At 44.3% G+C, this 17,068-nt stretch overlaps 1 protein-coding gene across 6 annotated transcripts in view; it reads right to left on the reverse strand.

Annotated features, from left to right (window-relative positions):
* Nucleotides 1-17,068, reverse strand: part of LOC135323534 (TIMELESS-interacting protein-like) — a 43,017-nt gene that overhangs the window by 17,699 nt on the left and 8,250 nt on the right. Inside the window, exons 1-2 of one of the 6 annotated variants that reach the window (XR_010385539.1) lie at nucleotides 16,237-16,998; nucleotides 4,250-4,354 (exon numbers count right to left, since the gene is read on the reverse strand). The exons of 4 other annotated variants lie outside the window; for them this stretch is intronic. The gene's annotated coding sequence lies outside the window, so the exon portion shown is untranslated. Of the gene's footprint in view, nucleotides 1-4,249; nucleotides 4,355-16,236; nucleotides 16,999-17,068 lie in introns of those variants that run through there. One more of the 6 variants, XR_010385538.1, reaches the window with a different exon arrangement.

Genomic DNA, 17,068 nt, shown 5'->3' on the forward strand with positions numbered 1-17,068 from the left:
CTGAATCTAACTTTTGGTTAAAATTTTAACATGCTCACACAGAGTACCTGCAAGCTGTCCTCATAATCTGCAGAATCTCTGATTTAACCAAATTGTTCAAAGAATGTACAGAATTAAGTCAAATAAATACTGTGAAATTAGGACAGATGGAAAGAGTAAGAGGTTTTGATGTTACTAAGTTGATTGGGAATAGGACAAATAGCCTCTGATTGATGGCATCTATGCACAAATTATCATACAATTATTTTAATTGGGAAATGCTGATGAAATAAAGCTAACATCCTTTTTGGCTGTTTATTTTATTAAGATCCCAGGGCAGTTTACAAAGCCCGGAGAGAAGCTTCGCATCAGTAGCACCAACCAAACGTCACGACCACAGTCATCTTACAACTTCTCTGCCATGTGATCATAATTACAGCAACTTCCAGAGTATGAACCCATCACCTGTCTTCTTGCCACAGCAGCAGCAGCGCTGCCCTGCAATGCCATGGAATATGACACTGCAGAAAAGATGATCACCTCTTGTTATCATCCTGTTTGGAACTGAAGCACATCTCTATACCCATCTCTCTATGCTGTTTTCAGGACACCAGATCTCATCCAGTCAGAACTTTTAGTAAATCTGGACTGTCAACTCCTTTTCATCAGCAGTCAAAGGAAAAGTCATGATCAAAATAAGCAAAAGCCTGGGTCTACATCCAAACATATCCAAGGTTGGGAGTTTTCCTGGGTAGTACTTAATTTGGCCAGCAGTAGGATTAGAGTACAAGAGAAATTCAATGCTGTCCATGAGCAGCTCAATATTTATTTTGTTTGATTTATAAAATGCATTTATTGAAATCAGAGTGCATGTGCATAAAAATGAGAAAGTAGGCTTTTAGGATATTTCTTGATATTGATTTCAGTGTTGCATAAACGAGACTAGAGCTATACAAGTAAATAAGTTGGCCAAGTCTGCTCTCCAGCTCTGAAAGCAAGGGAACTCATATATAACTGAGGTTTCTTTTTCAGAGAAAATGGCTTCATGCCCCAGTCCCTGGTTTGTGCTCTCACCTGCCCACACCTAGCATTTTTTGGAAGAGTCCTCAAAGACATGAGCCAAAAAGGTGGCAGGGAGCAGGCTAAAACGCAAATAGTATAGACACTTGTGTGCCAATACTCGAGCTGCTGCTGGGGCCCATTTTAGCTTAGCAGCACTGCCATGGCCTAGCAGCCTTGCATGATGATAGCAATATGTTTGGAGCTGGCACCAAACCACATCCCAGTAGCAGAGACAAGATTGAGTGCAGCTTCCAAAAATTTAGCAGTGGAAGGTTTTGGAGAGGGGTTGTTTGTTTGTTTGTTTCTTAATCTTGACAAGTAAAAACAGGAAAATGAGAGCATATTTATCCCCTTTCAAGGAACACCATTCTGAGGCTTCACTAATGTCTGCATAGCACTTCAGTTATATTTTTTGTATGATTCCATATTTTTGTTACAAAATGAGAATGTAAATTAATGAGATTACCCAATTCTTAAAACTCGGTATATATCGGATAAGTGTTTTACTACATCAGATTTACACTCTACAATGCTCCTCTATATCTTGCAATCTAAAGCCCAAAACACTTTTTAATTGTTTTTAAATCAACACAAAACACAACATTACTGCTGTTATGAAATGACAGACAACTCTTATCTAATAAAATCCATGGCATCAGAGGAGATGGATAACAATATGGATTATGCTGGTAGCAAGCCAATTATTTACATGTAGCAAAGGAGGAAAGAGTACTGAGGAAGGGGCAAAATGTCCTCAAAAAAATATGTGGATAGAAGTATTTGTATGGTACATCTAGCTTTTAATCAGTCAGTTAGAATTAAAATACTTATAATTGAAACTGTAAAAATAATGCTTTACTTTTCTATTCAGCTGGCACTGAAATTCTGCTGTTTTATAACATTTCATATTAGCTTTTTAGCAGAAAGACACAGTATAAATGACTCCCTTGCATCTGTTATGCAGTGACTGGCTGGGAACAGCAGCAAAAATCAGGCTTTGCATGATGGTAACTATATTTTGGGTAAATTTGTGTAAATTTGAAAGGCAGTAAGGGTGAAAAGGTATTGGGAAAAAGAAATATTTCCTTGAGTAATCTGAATCCTCAGAGAGGAAATAAGAGCAACAAATTTTAAATTAAATTGTGCATCATTACTTAATACATCATTACATAGCACATCATACCCTGAGAGAGAAACTGTTTTCTTCTTCATTTGGTATTTGAGAGGAGGGTACTACAGTCTCTTGCTCAGTCTTTTTTCTCATTTTCTGAAACTGAAAATGTTTTTTCATGTGTAAAAGCGATGTGTTGTACTAAGATACAAGGCTCTTTCTGGTCAATCCATGTAAAACACAGGAAGACATTTTTCTAGATATTTCTAGATAGCCTAGGGATTTCTAGATAGTATATGAATGGGTAGTAGTTGAAACAAATCTCCACTATTCACCTTCTAATGCCAGACAACTGCTACCTGTCTACATGTCATTTGTGGGTGGTCAAAGGCATAGAATGTGTCAGGAACATTTTAGTTAGAAAAATTATTGCTGAGACCTTCACATAATTTACTGAGGACACACAGACCAGATTATACACATTATTTCACTGCCCTCTTATTCTTCAACTATATGATCTTGGAGGTGAGGGGAATGGGACATTTACAACAGACGTTCTTCAGAGCAGCCTTAAAATGGATTGAGGATAAGGCTAGTGCCCATCCTAGCTCCTGTAAAAACATCCATCTGAGCTAAAATTTGTGTGAATAAAATGTTACTACTGAAAAAGCTGTTAGACGCAAGCATGCTCAACAGAAAAGTCTTTTTTAGCACTTGGAACCAACATACCACAATTCTTTTCTGTGCTACATGCAAATGAATGGTCTGACCCAAAGCTTTCTGAAGAGCATGGAAAGAATACCATTGATTTCCAAAAGGCTGTTGGTTAGCCTCTAACGAAGTGCTCTATTGGTGCTCAGTAAATTAACGTGCAGATACCATAATAGTCATCACAGTGATGTCCCAGTAGGAATGATTACGTGTAAAAATAAAGTCAAAGTACTGGCCAAACCACTGTTATGAAATGTGTAATTTATGTGTCACTGTATCTACAGTTCAGATGATCACTGGAATAACAGGCAATGAAAGTTCATATGCAGACAGTCCTCTAGCTTCACTTATATAGGTCATTCAAGAAATGAAAATGCTCTACAGCCGACATTCATCATTTAAATAGGCATGCTGAGTTTTTTGAATGTATTACTCAGGGTGCTTTACTCACTGCTATGATCTCAAACTACCATTCCTTGCAGTTACACCTTATTGCAAGAGTTTATTCTAATTTTACAGCCAAATTTACTTCTCTCTAATACGGCTCCGATGTTCCTCCACTCTTTATTGTGCATTATTGGTGTCTGTGCCAGTGTGATTATTTTCGAGGCTGTTACTTTTTATTTTTAAAGTATTTGAGCATTCAGAACCTCGCATTTAAACTGAGGGAGATGACTCCAGGATACGATAGCTCGTTATACCATACACGAAATGGCTTCCTCTCAAATAAGAAAGAAAAAGAGATGTATATTTTCAGCTACCTACAACAGGCAGGAATGCAGCTGTGGCTGGGAGGAAGGGCTTCTACCTTCAGGAGCCCTCTGCCCTGCACACAGATATCTCCCAGGGGCACATGGACATCCCCCAGGAGCACACAGCTGCCCATCCTTTGCCCACGCTCCCAGCTGGCAGAATACAAGTCAGCTCCAACCCAGAAGCCCTCTATCTACATCAGCCAGCCCAAACTATACATCCTCTTTCTACACAGTGCCTAGTAGCTCAGCCTAAGCCCCACAGTCCCGTAAGTTAGCTGTGGTCCAAAGTTGTTTTTAGACAGGTTTCACCACTAGCTTCCCTCTTCCCGACCATACTGCAAACACAGCCTAGGCTAGCCATACAACAGGCACCTCATATAACTCATTATGCCGCAAGGGGGTGTGAGGCTAAGAGTCAATAAAGCTGGCCATGGTTCTTGCCCATGGCATAGCCCACACCCATGCAGGCTCCCTATGCTGCTTACAGAGAGCAGTACCCAGCCTGGGCTGTGCTCATGGCACACAGGACTATCTGGAAGACTGCTGCTTGGCAGAGGAGACCCGCCAACACATACAATATGGTCAAATGCATGCCAGTGTCAGAGTTCGTGCCTGACCATGCTTTTCTTACCAAGGTAGATGTGGCCTGGGAGTGCCATGCAATCGCTGCAGCCGTAGCTTCCAGCAGAAGGCGTTGGGGAAACCTGAACGATGGCACCAATGTACTAGAAACTCCCTGGAGAAAAACACTGAGAATTTCAAAGAAGGAAAATCCATATTCCTTTCTACACTGTGGCATAAAGTTCAACAGAAAATACCACAGCCCAGAAAGTTTATAGCCAGAAAGTATCTCACTACAAACATACCACTATACAGACTTCAACACATTTTCGGTGCTATTTTTTTTATTTTCTAACTTTTAACCGTTGACCATTTTCAAGTTTGGTTATTATGTGTTCATAGAGCTACTTGCAAAACACAAATGACCCAACAGAGATCACAATAAGTCCACAGAAAAATCAGATTCTCTGTTGACAGAGCTGATTCGCTCTTTCTGTGCCGGAGAGCATAGAAGAAAGTATCAAGAGCATCATGATATCTTGAGTATAGTCTTTTTTAAAAATGCAAAATAGCAAATGTAAATGCTATTAAACTATATTTAAAACAATATTGAAATTTAAAGTCATTTTAAATCCCCCTCACAAACACTGCACCTGTTTTTTCTACTATCTGTTGACTGAAGAGAAGAATGCACAATACCTCTTTTAAAAGTGCTGATTCACATTTTAAATTCAGTTTTTATTAAGTGTCCAAATAAAAACAAACCATGTAAAGTAATGAAAAGCATATTGTGATATATACCGGATATAAAAACGTGAAGCTGCACATAAAGTCACAATACTAAGGAAGTAAAAAGAAATCTGGAAGAGAACCTAATTGAAGGCCATTAGGAACAGAAATCAATCACAACATGCGTTCTTTTTGGTCCAAAATTATGGAAGCAAGCCCACATGTTATTTAAGGGATATGCAAAAAAAAGATAGGAAGACTTGTGCACCATAGCAGGATGTCTACACAGCCAGTTTAACCGCTGACTCCTAGCTGCCCTCAATGTTCAAAGACATCCTATGTGCCACAATGAAATATAGGATGGAATCGCACTACTTTCAGATCTCAGAAAACATTTTAAAATAGTAAACCATATTCCTCTATGCTTATTCCTAAGCATAGAGGTAGTGATGCAAGTTCTAAAATTCTTTCAATTCTGTAACATTTTTCTTATCAAATCACTACAAATATTAAAGAGGATTAAGCACGTAACTATGAAGTATGTAATAAAACCAAAGCTAATATTGTGAACTGTCCACAATGATGTACCAGAAACCTGCTTTGAGTAGTTAATTATAAAGCACACTATATCATAAGTTGTTTGCAGAAGGTAGTAGTATAAGGACTCCTCTTTTTTCCACATATTTATCCCTGATTATAAATAACCTCAATCAGGCCTGAAACCAGCCTTACACCAGATACACCTAAACACCAGCACAAAATAAACACAAGTGGCAACAGAAGACTGAAAGCTGTTGAAAAATGTTCTATTGAAAACAGCACACAATGAACTGAACGCAGTTCTGAACTAACCAGCTACATCACCAGAGCCAATTAGTTGTTTGGTTAATTGCTGGACTGCGTTAGGCAACATGGCAATCACACTGAAATCAGGAAGGGAAAGTGGCCAGAGCACGGCTTGGCTTCAGATGTAATTCTGTCTGAATAAACTGACCCGTTTGGGAGCTGTGTGCCCAACCCCTTTAGGTTCCTTGGGAAATCCTAGACACAGATCCCAAGGTGGGCTAGACTTCTTTTTGGAGGAGAGAGATAAAACTAACCTGGTACCTGAGACATCAACAGTATGCTTATCTCCTTTTAACTTTTCAAGTAGCCTCTCCTGAAAACATATTCTGTCTTTGCCCCAAACCTCTTCCTTCCACCTCTTCTCAGAAGTTTAAAGGCCTCCCAGCCCTTCCTACCTCATCTCTTACTAAGGTTTCCTAAATGAATAGTATTGGAAATAATTCAGCACACCCCTTGAAGCTTTACTGTGGGATCTTATAACTACAAAAAACAAATGCCTGCATCTGTGCTGCTCTTGGGGTAGGCTTATGTCAGTCCATTTGCTCGAGCACTCACAGGCAATACTCAAGCGCGGTGTGGCCAGGCGCCTGGTGCACAGAGCTGGCAAGCATCGCTGCGGGGCCACCTGCCCGAGAAGTGGCCACAGCTCAAAGCTGCCGTGCGAGCACTTATGAGCTTCCCCACGGCCCGCCGGGGCGCAGCCTGCCAGGGACCGAACCCAGCCGCAGCTAAGTAGAGGCTCCTCTGCTGCCCCGTGATGTACAAACCAGGTGCAGACCACAGCCGAGACCTGCTGGGCAAGAGTCGCATGGGAGACAGTGACCTGGCTCCCTACCCCCAAATGTGGGACTTGACAAGTCCAGTATATACCACAAATGCCAAAGTCTGATACTGCATTTTCTGCTTCTGACATTAAAATGAACAGCCCATGTCAGCCGGCTGCATTACATCTCTGTTCAACAGAAGGGATTAAGATAGCAGTTGAAAATGAGTCACTAGGATCCAGAGCTGAGTAATCCTCAGCAGACACATTAGTTTACTCTGCTAGTTATTTAGATACACAGCTGAAGCAGGGTAAGACTGCTCTCCTGGAGGGCCTTCTGTCGCGGCCCGAAAGGAGTCGTTCAGGACGACCTCCCTCCCCTTGGGGCCAAACGACCAAGTTCGTGATGCCCTTGGACTGAATTAAGGTGAAACGACACCAGCCAACCGGTTTTAAGATTTATTAACACAAAGATAAGGCATGTGGTCAAATAGGATAATTCAATGGCGAATACTGCAACTAGCTAGACAAAACAGATCTTACCAACATTCAACAAAAGAGAGGGGGAAAGAGAGAGAGAGAGAGAGAGAAAGATATCACCACCCGTGGATCCAGCGGCGTCCTGCTGGTCCTCTTCCTTTGGGAGTCTCGGCAGTGGGGGGGCTCCCGTCTGGTGGTAGGTGGGTCCTCTTCACCCTGGGTGTAAGTTTCGGTGGTGCGCGTGCAGTAATTACAACTCGAGTTGGGTCCGACCCTAGGTTAGCTCGGAATGACACGCGTGCAGTGGTTACAGCTCGAGTTGGGTACCTCCAAAGAGGGACCCTGAACAAAGAGATCCCTGGGCAATTATAGCTTTTTCAAATTAAGTTTCCCACCCCCCCACGTGGTAGTTCAGACCAATAGTAATTTTTGAGTCTGGGGTCTCCTGCTCCTTATTGGATCTCATCGTTGTTCCTAGGCAGGCTGTTTCTTTTCTCCCTTATCTTTTCTGTTGCAGTTTCTGCAGACAGGTGTGTCTTCCTTCCTATAGGTGTGTCTTCTTTCCTCGGGTCCCACCATCATCTCTCAAGGTCTTGACAAAGAGGTGGTAACTCCAGCAATTAGCACTGTTTCAGCAGTGCACAGGAATGCAAATTGCTGGTAACTCCCTTATCATTCCCGCCTGCACCAGCTCTGGGGCCCTTTCTCACCAAACTAGGGAGTGCGGCCTAAGGCTTCAGCAAATTTAGCCACTCATGCCAAGCAAGTTTTATAGAAGTTGTGCTAAAAACAGATCCCAAAGTCTCTGCCCGACTGTGGTCTCGTTCAGTGCAGGCTCGGTGTGTTCCGGGTGGTCGCAGGGAGACCATCTCAGGGGTCGCAGCAGCCCAGTCCTGTTTCCGCCAGGGACAGATGGCTTGTTCGGGGTTATGGCCTGCCTGCACCCCATGCACCAAGAAATGTTTAAGGCAAAAAATTCATTCATCTGTCCGCCACACCACCCCGTGACTTAAACATTGATTGGTACGTCTCCTTCCTGAAGTCTTCATCCACAGTGGTGATATGAGATAGAGAGAGAGAGATATCAGAAAGAAGTATAGAAAGGGTAGAACAAGTCATGGGAAGAGTAAAAAGAACGATACAGGTTCAGGTAAAAGGTGCTTAACAGTGGTTACACAGAGGTGTTGCCCAATGCAAGCTCATGCTTTAACAATTTTAGCAACTTTTAACTTCACAGAACACACATCAAAATTGAGTTAACGAAGGTAAGTGATTGTTACAACAGGTATAACAGCTGGCAAATGCGGTATGGATGTCAATATGCAATTTCCTCCTTCAGGGTAAACTGGGAATGGGTTTAAATGATGGGTACTGTGGTTGGCTGTGGCCAATAGATGGCACAGATTTTCTTTATGCCGTCGGGTGAGGTGGTAGGAACAAATTGCATGTCGGATTAATTGAACAAAGCAAGGAATTGTACAAGGTAAAAACATTAAAGCGGCAACTGCACCTAACAAATACAATATTAACTGTTTCACCCACGGTGCCCCCGGTAACCAGGACCACAAATTGCCACTCCAGCCGTTCCAGGTTTGGACGGGGACATGGGCTATTTTTCTGATATCTTTGGTTAACTGGAGAACTACCTCCCCTACATCATCTGTTTCTAAACAACAGTTGGAAATATTTAATTTCCCACACACCTCTCCCTCTTCAGCTAACAGATAGTCTAAAACCATGCGGTGCTGAAGGATTGCCATGCGCATCTGTTGGGACTGCAGAGTTAAAAGATCTTTTGCATCAGCGGTTTTGTTGGTAATAATTTCTAGAGCCACTTTTAGGTTGTAAATTGGTTCTCTTGCCCCCGATATTAGTTCATTAGGATTCCAGGTTGCAGGCCCGTAATGTTGAACTATTCGTTCAGGAGGCCACTCATTATTTCCCCATTTTTGCATCTCACCCAAATCTACCTTAATGGATCGCGTCTTACGGGCAACCCTTCTGTCTCCGAGGTTATCATATACTTTTATGCCTAACCAAGGTCCGCCTGTTTCTGGTAAAAGGAAAAACAAAGGTCTGATAATCCCTGTATAACAAATTCCCGACCACCCCGCGGGTAAAAATTTATATGCCGTGTGTCCACAGATCCAATAATGCCCCTTCTTAGCTCCGATGCCCTGAGCAAATGGCCTGTTTATCCCTGGTGGGAATTGAAAGTAAGTTGTGTCTCTGTCACCCAGAGGGCTGAAAAATGTGGTTGCCCCATCACCTATTCGGCCGGTACAATACCAAGCCCCAGAAGTGTCTTTCCATTCGCAGGCTCGCTTGTAAGGGGGATAATTGGGTCGTTGGTGAGTTACAGTTTCATTTTTGTTTGACCAGTATCCCCCAAGTCCCCAATTGTGCCCTGTTTCATTGAGCCACATCCATAGCTGGAGATTCCTGTCTTTATCGAGTAGCTTACAAGTGAGTGTCCATTGACTTTCCCCCACTTCAATCCCTCCCTCCTGGGTACAATTTAAACAATATTGTCCCATGGCTGGGAACTGAATTGGCCAGGTCCCACCGTCGTTCCACGTGTCATCCGCGGTTTCGCTGTAATTGCTTACGATCTGGTCTGGGGTGAGGGATGTGGACATCCACGGCCAGCTTGATAACCCTAGCGGTCCTCCGCAAACCCAGCAGTGGCTTAAATTGAAAGTTTGGCTTACTGCTTTCACCAGCAACACGAACTCGTTGTTCTCGAAGAGATTAAATGAGTTGGGGGAAGGTAGAGGGAGTGGTCGTTCGTTGCCCTCGTGGATGCATCCTTGAATCAGGATGGTCCAGAGTAGTAGGTGCATCTTGGTCAGACCACCACCCTTGAAAACATAAATAAGAACAAACTCGCTCCTCAGGTCAGAAGGAGGGAATAATCCATTTTGTGTGAATCTTGTGGGTTTTCCCACTAGCATCTTTTGCTCTCCAAGTATATTTATTATTCTATTAACCTCCCAGCAGTTTTGCTCCCAAAAAGGAAGCCATTCCGGGCAGCCTTTGAACACCATATATGAGTCCAAGTAGATGTGTACAGGGGAGGTAGCCTGGCCTTTGCATTGGGATACGCTCCACACTGCAGCCAGCTCTCCCACCTGCGCACTGCCCTCTCCCTCTGTAATGATCTGCTCCTTATTCCCCACTTGCAGCGCCACAGCCTGGTATCTCCAGGTTTTCCCTTTCTGCTTTGAGGAAGCATTTAGGATCTGATTGGAAAATGAGGGAGCTACTAGAATTACAGAGGGGAGTTGGGGGGTTTCTTTATTCAAGTCTGCCTCATCTTGTATATTTAAAACTTTAGCAGCTCCCTCTGTTACGGAGAAGACTTTGCAATAGTGCTGTATTTGTGTGTACCATTTTCGTACAGAGGCTCTCTGAGCCACCCCGTCAGGGGGCGGGGTCCCTGCCAGGACCGCTTTGGTCACCTTGAACGGACCTTGGAGAACTATGGGTTGCTTTCGAATAGTTCGTTCAGCCTCCCTTAGGGTGAGGCTGACTACAAACATCCCCTTCTCCCACGTAGTGTACTGTTTTTCAGCGTCATATAATGGTCTGGCAATAATTGAAAAATCAGGAATGTGCTTCCTCCAAAATACGAGCAGCCCTAGAGCATGTTGCAGGTCCTTTTTGGACTCCAGCATTTTAATTGAGTCTAATGAGGACAGGGTATCCGGGGGAATGCAGGTCATTCCCCCCCTCCACCAGATTCCCCAAAGTTTTACTTCACTGGAGGGAGTTTGGATCTTTTCAGACGGAATTGTCAGCCCTGTCTGCTCTAGGTGAGCAATAATGTTGCACTGTGTTCTCTCAACGTCCTCTACCTGGCTCCCTCCCATGAGCACGCCATCTATGTATTGATAAATTTTGACTCCCACCTGTATGGGGACAGTTTCGAGCTCTTGTGCTACCGTAGGGGGATGCTTGTACCCCTGAGGTAGTTGAGTGAACTTGTATTGCTGTCTCTCCCACGTGAAGGCAAAATGCTCTTGGTCCTCAGGCTGCAAAGGGACCATAAAAAACATGTATTTGACATCGATTGTTGCCATCACGGGGTGGGACTTCTCCTGGATAGTCGCTATTAATTCAGCAATATTTGGCACAGCAGCCGTCAGTGGGCCTGTATTGTTATTCAGATGCCGATAATCAATTGTCAATCTCCACTTTCTGTTTGGTTTACAGGCTGGCCACACAGGGGAGTTACAGGGTGAGTGAGTGGGAATAATTATCTCCTGTTCTCGTAATTCAGTTATTACAGGGGCAATTCCCTCCCTTGCTCCTAATGGCAGAGCATAGGGTTTGACATTGATTATTTTTGAAGGAGGAAGTGCGGGTGCTGACTGAAGCAGCCTCGTCGAGGCTACAGGGAGGCCAAACGTCCATTCTTTTCCTCCCGAGTCTACCCAGGCACGGCCTTTTAGTAGGTCAAGTCCCATAATATTTGTTGGCAAATCTCCTAGTATCATTGTGGTTTCAACTGGAGATTCATCACCTGGCAGCCAGCATTTAATTTGGGCTGTCGGTTGTGGCTTAGAATTGCCAAAAACATCAGTGACCCAGATCGGTTTCTTATCAGCCACTATCCCATTGTTATCAGCAATATCCTTCCGAAGAGCTGATATCTGGGCCCCAGTGTCTACTAAGAAAGTAACTGGAGTTTTAAAGGGCCCTAGTGGGAAAGTTATCAACAAGTCTCCTCTGCTGTTTTCTGTGAGCCTCCTTAAGTGGACCCACTGGCCGTTCCCCGGCTCACTTAAAAGGGACAGCTTGGGGGGTTTTCCCGACTCCGGGCTTTTAAAATCAATCAGATCAATGTCCTGGGGTGCAGACGGGGTTACTACTCTAGGTTCTTGGGATAAGGGAGCAGGATCTTTGGGATTTGAGGAAGATGGGGTTCCCCTTATCCTGTCCCAACTTCTTACCAAACTTTCCAGGTTGGGAGTTGGTAACCTATCCATGACTTCTCTGGGAATTCCCTTTGAAATGCCTTCTGCCCACAATAATTGTCTCCTGCTACCCGACACCCGTACCGGTTTCCCAGGATGTGGGGGTCGCGGCGATTTATGTTGCCTCCCACCTTCCTCAACTCTTCTTATTTCTGCTTTATGCTTTGTTTCCCCCTGGCCAGTGAACCCCATACGCCTTCCGTAATTAATTAGTTCCTGTGCCACTTCCCCCCAAGTCATGTCAGGGGAGCCTCCCCTTCCCCTCGGTCGGAGAGCTCGTAATCGGTCTTGCAGCTGAACAGCATATAGCTTTAAAGCATCAGGAAGTCCCCTGATCAGAGGATGTAACCTCTCGGGGTCTGCCACACACTGCATGGGGGAGTGCTGCTGCGGAAGCAGCAAACGGTCATGCATCAATTGGAGGCAAGCAGTTTTCTGCACGCTTTCCAAAATGTGGCCCGCTGTGGGAGTTTTAATAGAAAAAGGGTCTCCTCTTTCCATTGGGTCTAATCCTCCTGCCCAGTAGGCTACCCTCTGGGTCAAGGACCATGGTTCCCTATTATCATTTGTGGTTAGGAAGACTCCGGGTCCCCAATATCCTCTAGCCTCATCTTCGCTCAGCAGAATGCGATCCCCCCCAGTGAGGGAGACTCTCCACACATACTCAGTTTCAGTTTCCCGGGAGCCCCGGGAGTATTTTTCCTGTATTTTAGCCAAGTCCTGAGGGGAATAGGGGATAATACGCGTGGTATGTTGTTGAATACCCCCTTGACCATTATCAATGGTTTCAGTTTTAATCAAGGGTCTCATTACTACGTTCCCATCTCCAGGATAAAAGAGGTTCCTGCTCTCTTCTAATTCTTTAATTGGATATATGGATTTTAGATCAGATGCCTGTTTTCCGTCTAGTTTTGCCAAATTCGAGAATCCCAGTTCACTATCATCACACCCCCGCCTGTTTTCTTCCAGTTCAGACCGCAGGATTCTCTCTCGGTCTAATGAGTCCGATAAGATTGTTTGAAGTCGCTGAGTATGGTTGCGCTCAGCAGCGAGTTGACTTTGCAAGTTTCTCACCTGTTCTTGCAAAGACTCAATTGTCTCTTTGTCTCGACTCCGCGAGTTTCTTATCTGTTCTTGCAAGGACTCAATTGTCTCTTTATCACCTTGCCTCTCCCTCTGGGCAGCAATTAGTGCCGCCCCTAAAACAGCACAAACTGTTGCTTTTCCTTTCCCGGTTTGTAGTTTTCGTTCCTTTGCCAAAAGAGTGATCCTATCTGCCACCGCCTTTGAGTCATGCCAATTGTTTTGGGCCCAAGCCATGCCAGGAAGAGAGGGCAGGGCTTTATAGCCCTTCAATTTTTCAAAGAGAGGATTATCCTCCATTGTCGGATCCTCAAATCGATCCCGACAACAACTATCACACAACACAAAAGGAGACTACTCCAAATTATTCAGCCTACTGTGGGTTCACGTACCCAGTGTGGATCTTTACAACAAGATCCTCTGTACTCCAAATTATTCAGCCTACTGTGGGTTCACGTACCCAGTGCGGATCTTTACAACAAGATCCTCTGTACTCCAAATTATTCAGCCTACTGTGGGTTCACGTACCCAGTGTGGATCTTTACAACAAGATCCTCTGTCCCCGCTCCTGGCAGGCACTTCCCAAGGAAGGGGCCACGCTAAGGGCCCTGGTCCCTTCTGGTAGGTTCAGTATCTCAAGGGCATCCTGCCGACTACGCCAATTATGTCGCGGCCCGAAAGGAGTCGTTCAGGACGACCTCCCTCCCCTTGGGGCCAAACGACCAAGTTCGTGATGCCCTTGGACTGAATTAAGGTGAAACGACACCAGCCAACCGGTTTTAAGATTTATTAACACAAAGATAAGGCATGTGGTCAAATAGGATAATTCAATGGCGAATACTGCAACTAGCTAGACAAAACAGATCTTACCAACATTCAACAAAAGAGAGGGGGAAAGAGAGAGAGAGAGAGAGAGAAAGATATCACCACCCGTGGATCCAGCGGCGTCCTGCTGGTCCTCTTCCTTTGGGAGTCTCGGCAGTGGGGGGGCTCCCGTCTGGTGGTAGGTGGGTCCTCTTCACCCTGGGTGTAAGTTTCGGTGGTGCGCGTGCAGTAATTACAACTCGAGTTGGGTCCGACCCTAGGTTAGCTCGGAATGACACGCGTGCAGTGGTTACAGCTCGAGTTGGGTACCTCCAAAGAGGGACCCTGAACAAAGAGATCCCTGGGCAATTATAGCTTTTTCAAATTAAGTTTCCCACCCCCCCACGTGGTAGTTCAGACCAATAGTAATTTTTGAGTCTGGGGTCTCCTGCTCCTTATTGGATCTCATCGTTGTTCCTAGGCAGGCTGTTTCTTTTCTCCCTTATCTTTTCTGTTGCAGTTTCTGCAGACAGGTGTGTCTTCCTTCCTATAGGTGTGTCTTCTTTCCTCGGGTCCCACCATCATCTCTCAAGGTCTTGACAAAGAGGTGGTAACTCCAGCAATTAGCACTGTTTCAGCAGTGCACAGGAATGCAAATTGCTGGTAACTCCCTTATCATTCCCGCCTGCACCAGCTCTGGGGCCCTTTCTCACCAAACTAGGGAGTGCGGCCTAAGGCTTCAGCAAATTTAGCCACTCATGCCAAGCAAGTTTTATAGAAGTTGTGCTAAAAACAGATCCCAAAGTCTCTGCCCGACTGTGGTCTCGTTCAGTGCAGGCTCGGTGTGTTCCGGGTGGTCGCAGGGAGACCATCTCAGGGGTCGCAGCAGCCCAGTCCTGTTTCCGCCAGGGACAGATGGCTTGTTCGGGGTTATGGCCTGCCTGCACCCCATGCACCAAGAAATGTTTAAGGCAAAAAATTCATTCATCTGTCCGCCACACCTTCCCACTACTTCGTGTTGTACTTAAAGCACAGATGAAGAGAGGAAGCTGAGCTGAGTTTATACCCCAGATTTGTCTCCCACTCTCAGCATAGGAATGACTACAAAAGCACAAGTAAAATCTTGAGAGGAACATAGCAACTAATAGAACATGACCCTGCAGCTTCCATTCTCTAGCAGTCAACACTTGTTTTTTGTTTTTGTTTTTTAATTTAAAACACTTTTCCTGAGAAAAGCAAACCAACACACCTGACACCTAAAACACTGCACAGCAGTCAAACTAGGTATCAGGAGCAGAGAAGGACATATTACTGATTTTTTCACACAGAAAAATTTCTAAAGATCTTGGGGCCCTCTCCTGTGGCTAAGTATCTATCACATATGAAGGGACAAAAGGCTCATGGTTTTGGATGAGGATGCAACAGTTCATTTCAGCAGGAAAAGAGCACTCCCTGGGACTTAATAACAGCTTGATAACTTCTTTAAACTAATCTTTGTCTTGCTTTTATTGAATCCCACCGTGTTAATTTGAGCCCATTTCCAATTTAATTTCAGTTTATTCCTATACTCCAAAATATTCTCGTTTGATCCCAACTTCATATCATCCACTAATTTGCTTACCATACATACCATGTCATGCCTCAAGCTGTTAATGAAAATACTAGAGACTATTGTGTTTAAAATGGATCTCTGTAGTTTCCCACTCTTTTTCCCAGCTTCACACTCAGTCATGAGTATACTTGTTGTCTGCATTAAATTTTAAAAAGTAAAAATAAAAGAGTAGAGTATCACATCTTTAATAAAAATATTTTATCTACATTGCTGTTGCTTGAGCCACAGGGAAGTGGATAGTCTCACTAAAACTGAAATACAGACTGACAAAAAGACAAACTAGTTCCACTGCTTTCTTTTATTACATTAACCCTATTTCACTTTCAAAAGATAGAAATTAAATTAAGGCCCACTTATTCCATTTGAAGCCAATGGAAGCAGCATAAGCAAAAGAATTACAAGACTGGTCCCTTGCTTAGGAAAAATTTCTTTCTTTCAATCTAACAATGCTGCCTACTATTTCTCAGTATATTTTTCCCATAAGAGGAAAAATTCTTTCTCTTATGATCCCTGTCTGCTTTGCTTATCCTGTTCCTATATGCTTTATTGATACATTCTAGTAATTTTGTTTTTTTCAATTGTATCTGAAGGTATTCCTTCTTTCATCCAAGTGGGTTGCCAAAATGTAGCTCCTGTGCATCAACCCAGGAAGGAGAAGATATAAAGGTAGCTGGCTACTTTTTAGTAGAATAGCATTTGTTTGCAGTTAGATATAACCCCATTTTCTTTATGCATAGAAGAAATCAAACAAGAGGCATTACCTGCTCGCTGTTCCAAGCTTCTTGCAGATAGCAAACACTTTGTCTCAGGTCCACACTCCTAGCCTTTCTATTTCCTCCATGCTTTCTTCTCCTTTTTGGTAACTATTTTATGGCATTTTCCTGTTTCCCTTTACTACACAATTTCCCTTACACCTGAGTGTACCAGAACCCTATTCAGGGCTCTATGGCTAGCACTTTATATGAAATATTGTGTAGGGCAGAGGCCCACATATGGAAATAATAATAAAGGTGAAAATAATAATAAAAGAGAAATAAAATAAGTAAATAAAACAGGCGGGGGGGGGGGGAGGTGCTCAGGGAGAAACACAGTAGAAGTTACAAACCAGAAACCTTTTCCAGGAGGAAAACGGGGCAACCTGCTCTCACTGAGCACCCAGTTTCTCCACACTCAGAAAGTGAGGGCCACCCCAGCGAGGAGAAAGAGGCCGCACCAGGGGCCAGGGCAACCATCTACTGCAGGCAAGGCCTTCGCAGAGCTGCCTCTGGCAGAAATAAAGCACACCTGGAGGAACCCAAGGGGGGCCAACAGAGGACAAAAGCACCCCTCCACACATGCTTCACAGCATCATTTCATATAGAGATAGCACAAGACAACACGTTGTCCCACCCTTACGATAAACCTCATTTCCCCTCGTGCGCGCCTACCTAGGGCACAACACCACTTTCCAGCTGCTCTTGCCCTGACAGACACTAAGGCTTATACACTAAAACCGAGCTATTATTTCCCCCTCCTGCTCGGAGCCACGGCCCAGCCCGCTCCTCCAGAAACTCATCCCCACCGCCGAGTAAGCGCCGCAAAGCTGAGGGCGGC

This window comes from Dromaius novaehollandiae, chromosome W, assembly GCF_036370855.1.
Source record: "Dromaius novaehollandiae isolate bDroNov1 chromosome W, bDroNov1.hap1, whole genome shotgun sequence".
NCBI classification, from domain to species: Eukaryota; Metazoa; Chordata; class Aves; order Casuariiformes; family Dromaiidae; genus Dromaius; species Dromaius novaehollandiae.